The following is an 8,007-nucleotide window of genomic DNA, read 5'->3' as shown; positions in this document are numbered from 1 at the left end:
GCAGCAGTATATGAATGACTAACCTCGTATTGTGGATGGATTATCTCAGTTGTTCTCCTGGCTGAAGTTTGGTCCTTTTACAGCATCCTGCCATGCGATTACATTTGTTCCTGACCACCGAGAACACTCACGTTAACTTTTATCAAGTGGAAAAAAAGTTAGCTTGTTTATATTATGCTAACATAGCTGTGCCGCTAGCGGTCACGTAGCACATCATTATATACCAGCTAGCCAAACTTCAGTAACCCTACAAACGTCACTGCTGTTTAGTTTTCTGTCTTCATTTATGTTGGAAGTGATAACAGAGCTGTACGTTTGAATTTGTTTCCAAAACCCCGCAGCCAGGACATGCTATATTGTATTTAGATAGAAGCTAGCGAGCTAACTCCCTGCTAACTTCTAACTCCGTTAAATGTCATAAATTCCGTTTTCATGGATGCCTGGATGTTAAACTCAGTTGTTACACCCGGTAGAGCAGAACGCTGATCATTTTATTAAAGATGAAAGACTTTAGACAGTTTTTCAACTCTCAGTAATGCCACAGTGATCGTTTGATATATGGACCTGCAGCGGAGTTTAGACCCAGACATGGCTAGTGACGTCAGACTGAACAACCGGATTGTCATTGTAAACTAATGTACACTTGTCTCTCAATAAAAATATGAAAAAAAAAAGAGTTCTACATGTGAACTCTTAAAATCAGGACTTTCCTTCATATTCCCTTTTTTTTTTACAAGCTCTAAACTTCACTCTGATATTCAGATGTTTTATTGTTTTAAGGCATTTTAATTTCCTGTTCTTATTAAAAATCTTTACATTTGTATCTGTACTCTGCATTTAAATGCATAGAAACTTTAAAACAATTAAAATCACAATGTCATGGTGAGCCAAAGTAAAGACAGGTGAAAAAACTGTAAGGAAGAAGAATTTTTACAAAGCAGCAAACTAGTGAGGAAAAAATGAGCACAGCAGAGGAAAGTTTCAATGTTAAAGCGGCGGTGACTGGATGTCAGGCACCATTTCGGCAAGCTTCTAGTCCATTGACCAGGAAGGCCCTTTTTAATTGTTGTCCTTGGGGCGATCCCTGCTGTGCAAGACTTATTGGAGTAATCTGCCCCTTGCAGCACCTTCATTATGATGTATGAACTCCAATAAATGCGAATGAGATGTGTGATAGCAGCTGATGAGATGTAAGTTTGCTTGTATTTAAAGGAGTCCATCTGAATAACAGTTTTTAGATGTATAAAACTGTGTAAAAAGGTGTATATGAAGATTGTGTGTTTGGAAGATGTAACACATGTAGCTGATGCCATTTCAAGAAGGTGAGATCCTTTTTGAAAAAATGAGCATGAGGTGGTTCAGGCATCTCTATAGTCTGTCTAATAGACTCCAGTTTGTGCATGTAAATGGAGAGTCCTCTTCACACACTGAGGTTAATTATGGAGTTCCACAGGGTTCAGTGCTAGGACCAATTCTGTTTACATTATACATGCTTCCCTTAGGCAGCATCATTAGAAGACATAGCATACATTTACACTGCTATGCAGATGACACCCTGTCCATGAAGCCAGATAACACACACCAATGAGTTAAACTGCAAGAATGTCTTAAAGACATAAAGACCTGGATGGCCGCTAACTTTCTGCTTCTTAATTCAGATCAAACTGAGGTTATTGTACTCGGCCCTGAAAATCTTAGAAATAGAATAGAATAGAATAGCTCTTTATTTTCATTGTTACAAAAACAATGAAAGGCAGTTTGGCAGTTTGGCATCTCTCCATGTTTGTGAAGTACACAATAGCATAAGTATTTACAATAATACAGACAAAGTTACATTTACACAATAAAGATATGTACAAGTTATACATACACCCATGCATGCATATATGTATATATACATATATGCATGCGTACATATGTACACACACATATTTCCACATACACGCTCACATATATATATATACACACATACAGTGGGGCAAAAAAGTATTTAGTCAGCCACCGATTGTGCAAGTTCCCCCACTTAAAATGATGACAGAGGTCAGTAATTTGCACCAGAGGTACACTTCAACTGTGAGAGACAGAATGTGAAAAAAAAATCCATGAATCCACATGGTAGGATTTGTAAAGAATTTATTCGTAAATTAGGGTGGAAAATAAGTATTTGGTCACCTCAAACAAGGAAAATCTCTGGCTCTCACAGACCTGTAACGTCTTCTGTAAGAAGCTTTTCTGTCCCCCACTCGTTACCTGTATGAATGGCACCTGTTTGAACTCATCATCTGTATAAAAGACACCTGTCCACAGCCTCAAACAGTCAGACTCCAAACTCCGCCATGGCCAAGACCAAAGAGCTTTCGAAGGACACCAGGAAAAGTATTGTAGACCTGCACCAGACTGGGAAGAGTGAATCTACAATAGGCAAGCAGCTTGGTGTGAAAAAATCAACTGTGGGAGCAATCATCAGAAAATGGAAGACATACAAGACCACTGATAATCTCCCTCGATCTGGGGCTCCACGCAAGATCTCATCCCGTGGGGTCAAAATGATCATGAGAACGGTGAGCAAAGATCCCAGAACCACACGGGGGGACCTGGTGAATGACCTGCAGAGAGCTGGGACCAAAGTAACAAAGGTCACCATCAGTAACACACTACAACGGCAGGGAATCAAATCCCGCAGTGCCAGACGTGTTCCGCTGCTGAAGCCAGTGCATGTCCAGGCCCGTCTGAAGTTTGCCAGAGAGCACATGGATGATACAGCAGAGGATTGGGAGAATGTCATGTGGTCAGATGAAACCAAAGTAGAACTTTTTGGTATAAACTCAACTCGTCGTGTTTGGAGGAAGACGAATACTGAGTTGCATCCCAAGAACACCATACCTACTGTGAAGCATGGGGGTGGAAACATCATGCTATGGGGCTGTTTTTCTGCCAAGGGGACAGGACGACTGATCCGTGTTAAGGACAGAATGAATGGGGCCATGTATCGTGAGATTTTGAGCCAAAACCTCCTTCCATCAGTGAGAACTTTGAAGATGAAACGAGGCTGGGTCTTCCAACATGACAATGATCCAAAACACACCGCCCGGGCAACAAAGGAGTGGCTCCGTAAGAAGCATTTGAAAGTCCTGGAGTGGCCTAGCCAGTCTCCAGACCTCAACCCCATAGAAAATCTGTGGCGGGAGTTGAAAGTCCGTGTTGCTCGGCGACAGCCCCAAAACATCACTGCTCTCGAGAAGATCTGCATGGAGGAATGGGCCAAGATACCAGCTACTGTGTGTGCAAACCTGGTAAAGACCTATAGTAAACGTTTGACCTCTGTTATTGCCAACAAAGGTTATGTTACAAAGTATTGAGTTGTATTTTTGTTATTGACCAAATACTTATTTTCCACCCTGATTTACGAATAAATTCTTTACAAATCCTACCATGTGGATTCATGGATTTTTTTTTCACATTCTGTCTCTCACAGTTGACGTGTACCTCTGGTGCAAATTACTGACCTCTGTCATCATTTTAAGTGGGGGAACTTGCACAATCAGTGGCTGACTAAATACTTTTTTGCCCCACTGTATATACATATATACACATATAATAAATATGGTATCTAACCAGATTCTTACCCTGGATGGCATTACCTTGGCCTCCAGTAACGCTGTGAGGAACCTTGGAGTCATTTTTGACCAGGACATGTCCTTCAATGCACATATTAAAACAATTATGTAAGACTGCTTTCTTCCATTTCCGCAACATCTCTAAAGTTAGAAATATCCTGTCTCAGAGTGACGCTGAAAAACTAGTTCATGCATTTATTACTTCCAGGCTGGACGACTCTAATTCATTATTATCAGGAAGTCCTAAAAACTCCCTGAAAAGCCTTCAGCTAATCCAAAATGCTGCAGCAAGAGTCCTGACAGGGACTAGAAAGAGAGCAGATTTCTCCTGTTTTGGCTTCCTGTTAAATCCAGAATTAAAATCCTGCTCCTCACATACAAGGTCTTAAATAATCAGGCCCCATCTTATCTTAATGACCTTGTAGTACCATATCACCCTATTAGAGCACTTCGCTCTCGCTCTGCCGGCCTACTTGTTGTTCCTAGAGTATTTAAAAGTAGAATGGGAGGCAGAGCCTTCAGTTTTCAGGCCCCTCTTCTCTGCTGTGGTTTTTGAGTTTTGTAGAGTTTCTACTGCCTTTTCTGTTGTATTGTTCTTGTTATTTTTATGTCTTTTATAATTTAGCTCCATTTGTTATTATTCCTCCCCTGTGTCGTATTATTGTTCCATTATTGGAGTCTTGTGTTTTAGGTTTTCCTTTAGACCAGTTCATACTATATTCGTAGTAAGTTCTTGCTTTATTAGTCATAGAAATTACCATTTGTTTCTTTATCAATTAGTTTACTTCTTTCTTGTTTTTGCTGATATTTGTTTAGTACCTGTCAGCATTCTATCCCATCTTCTATTCTATTGTATTCTTATTTGAGTTATTTTATTGAAGTTTGCTTTTACGTAGTCGTTTCTCTCTTGTCTGTTGTGTTTAGTTTTACTTCCTCCTTCTGTGTCATTGATTGGATTCACCTCTACCTTGCCTTTGTCTTTGTTCTTTGTCTGAGTATCTCTTATCATCCCCTGTCTATTCCTGCCCCTGTGTTTAGTGGATTTAGTTTTGACTTTTGTTTTGGGGGTCCCAAATCACAACGCGTGAAATATATGTGGAAAAAAAACAAACTCATATGATTCTGGAGAGTTTTATAAACACAACTTCCTTTCTTTGTCTGAACAACTTCATGGGCTCCTAAAATGTGGGATAAATAATAGGGATTCAGGTTTAAATATAATAAATTATTTGTACAACATTGAACATCTTTCCTTTGTGTCTCATGACTTGAATGAGCCTGTGCTATTTTCTTACTGTACCTTGATGCTTGTGAGTTCTTTTATTCAGGCACATAGAAAAAACTACCAGTGACTGAAAAGTATTGATTTTTCCTGCACTGCCCTGTGCCATTCGTAGATTAAGAAATGCCAATACAAGTATTCCACTCCGACTCTCTGGTTCATGTCAAGTTCACTTGTCATTTTCGATAATTCTGACAAGCTCAAGATGCTTAACCATGATGTAGTTAGCAATGCTGGGTGGCCCTCAGGGTTTCTGATTGAATTAGCCGTCTGTGTTCTGCCATTTGGTACTAGTCTGAAGAATCCCCAACACTGAGATGGGAGAGACACCCCTTGAACCAAAATGTACTAATTTATAGTACTCACTGAGATGCAGTAACCAGTGTTTTCACTGCCCAGTAGTTGGATACAGTTTAAAAGTCAACTGAGCCAAAGCCAACCAAACAAATGACATGGTTATCCACAGCATATCCCTGCAGAAAAAACCCACGGTAGCATTGATGATGGTTCTTTTCCATTGAGATGTCTTTATGTTAAGTTATGGTAATTTTTATGCACAATAACTAGACCCCCAAACAAAGGAAGGTGCATGGAAAACTTTCATCATATCATTTACACCAAATGTCTGTCAAAAACAAATGTACAACAGATTTTTATGAATCTGGGATTAGTACTTTCCAGATTTGTGTATACTATTCCTTTAAGACTTTTGAGATCTGTTTTATTTAAAGATATTTGCTGGTAAGTTGTCTTCTGGAGTTACTTTTTTGCAAGTTGTTGGTTATTACGTTCTCGTGTTTGTACATAAAGGAATGTGATTGCCAGTATATGTATGCATTCATATCTGAGATAGCTATCAGTAGAAAGAGAAAGAGGAGGGAGAGATTGGGCGACTTTGTGTGCTAATCCCTGTGAAATCATTGCCCCAGGGGTATAAGGTGGGGAGATAGGAGAGTGCTCCACTGATCAGAGAGGCTGTGGCTCACTGTGTGAAGCTGTCTGTATCCTCAGTAATCTCTCCCCAAGCCACAGAGAAGACTGCCTGAATGATAGGCAGCTTCCCTGTCTGCAAAACCAGACTTCTGCCTCTAAAACTGTTCATTACAGCCAGGACTGTGAAGACTACAGCGGAGTTAGGGAGGTGAGGGCTGAGGTGACGCATTAAGGAGAAATTTGATTTGGCTGTGAAATAACCAGGGATATCAAAAATATGGTTTTGTTGGTTTCGTACAACGGTTTGGAGATATTATGACCATGCATACATGAGGCAAATAATGTTGATTGTAGTCTGCATGTCTGTGGGTCTAAAAGGGCAAATTTAAAACCAGTGTTGATGAAATCATTATTAGACTTCTTGGTTAGAAAATCTCCAGGTGAGCTGGAGTATTCCTGGTCAGCAGTGGTGAGTACCTGCCAACAGCAGTCAGAGAAGGCCTGAAACAGGAAACCTGGTCTTGGATGTTGAGGTAACTGTTGGAATAAATTTCATTCACATCAAAAACTGGTCATTTGTTAAATTCTCCAATGCCAGGGTATTCATAAAAGATAGCAAGCTGCAATTTGAAATTCAACTTGTTGTTTGACAGCTTTAGCCACTAAAAGTATTTTAATGTTCTATTTTGTAAGATTTGTAAGAACAAAATGTCAAAAAAGAATAATAGTACATTTTTAAACATACTATAAAAAATAGCAACCTTGGTATGTTATTACCTTTTTATTATTAGCTTAACTTAATTTAACTTAGGTTAGCATGCAGCCATGCCGGGACCTCAGATAATTTATAACTTAACATTAAGATGCAACAGAAACAATTCTCCAAAGCTGTATTTTTAAAAGTAGAAACAGGAATATTATGTTAGCAATGCCAGATGTCCACTTTATTTGTTGTTATTCGATTAGCTATTCACAAGCTACATTGTCCAAGCTCGGGTCCTCTACAAGAGGTCTGGGAGCTTGAGGGTCCTGCAGTATCTTAGCTGTTCGCAGGACTGCGCTCTTCTGGACAGAGATCTCCGATGTTGTTCCCGGTATCTGCTGGAGCCACTCGCCTAGCTTGGGAGTCACTGCACCGAGTGCTCCGACTGGGACCACTGTTACCTTCACCCTCCACATTTTCTCGCGCTCTTCTCTGAGCCCTTGGTATTTCTCGAGCTTCTCGTGTTCCTTCTTTCTGATGTTGCTGTCGTTGGGAACCGCTACATCGATCACTACGGCCTCTAGTGTTGTCCGCCACATTCCCATTGACTTCCTGATGAAGGCTCTTAGGGTCCTGGTGCTCTTGCATAGATCTAGGAATTCCAGGATACAGGTGTGGGGCGTTGAGTCATAGGCCTTCTTGTAATCAATCCAGGCAGTGCACAGGTTGGTCAGTCTGGTCTTGCAGTCTCGGCTGACTGCTCGGTCTGCCAGTAGCTGGTGTTTTGTGCCTTTGGTATTCTTGCCCATCCCTTTCTGTGTCCCGCTCATGTATTGACCCCTGTACCTGTTCATCTCACCCGCTATGATGCCTGACAGGAGCTTCCATGTAGTACTGAGGCAGGTTATTGGTCGGTAGTTGGATGAGACCGGTTCCTTCTGGGGGTCCTCGGTTAGCTATTCTGGGTGTCTCTTGTCAACTAGCGGCTGGTTCATGTGTGCTACCAGGAACTCGTGGAGTGCAGTCAGCTTCTTTAGCCAGTAGGCATGAACCATGTCAGGGCCTGTCCAACTGGACAGCACCAGGGGACCCTTTCTTGGATATCTGCCACTGTGATGTTTACTGGACCCTGTTCAGGGAGGTCGCTGTGGTCTGCTCCTAGATCTACTAGCCACTGAGCATTGCCGTTTTGGGTTGCGTCCTTCTCCCATATGCTCTTCCAGTATTGCTCTGTCTCCAGCCTTGGTGGTGCTGTTCTCATATTGTTCCCCTGCCACTGAGAGTACACCTTGGCTGGTTCTGTGGAGAACAGCTTATTCTCCTGCCTTCAATCCCTCTGGTGTACCTCTTAAAGTGGCACGCCAAGACTGTGAGTCTCGCCTGGCAGTTTCAGGTATGGAAAGCTTGCTGTATTTCTTAGGCACCTTCTTCATTGCACCTTTCTGCAGCTCCAATAGTTGGCTAGTAGCCAA

This window comes from Rhamphochromis longiceps, linkage group LG22, assembly GCF_057381845.1.
Source record: "Rhamphochromis longiceps isolate RC_006_pf linkage group LG22, R_longiceps_female_GT1.1, whole genome shotgun sequence".
In the NCBI taxonomy this organism is placed as follows: domain Eukaryota; kingdom Metazoa; phylum Chordata; class Actinopteri; order Cichliformes; family Cichlidae; genus Rhamphochromis; species Rhamphochromis longiceps.
The sequence above is the reverse complement of the archived record's forward strand: the minus strand, read 5'-3'. Positions refer to the sequence as shown.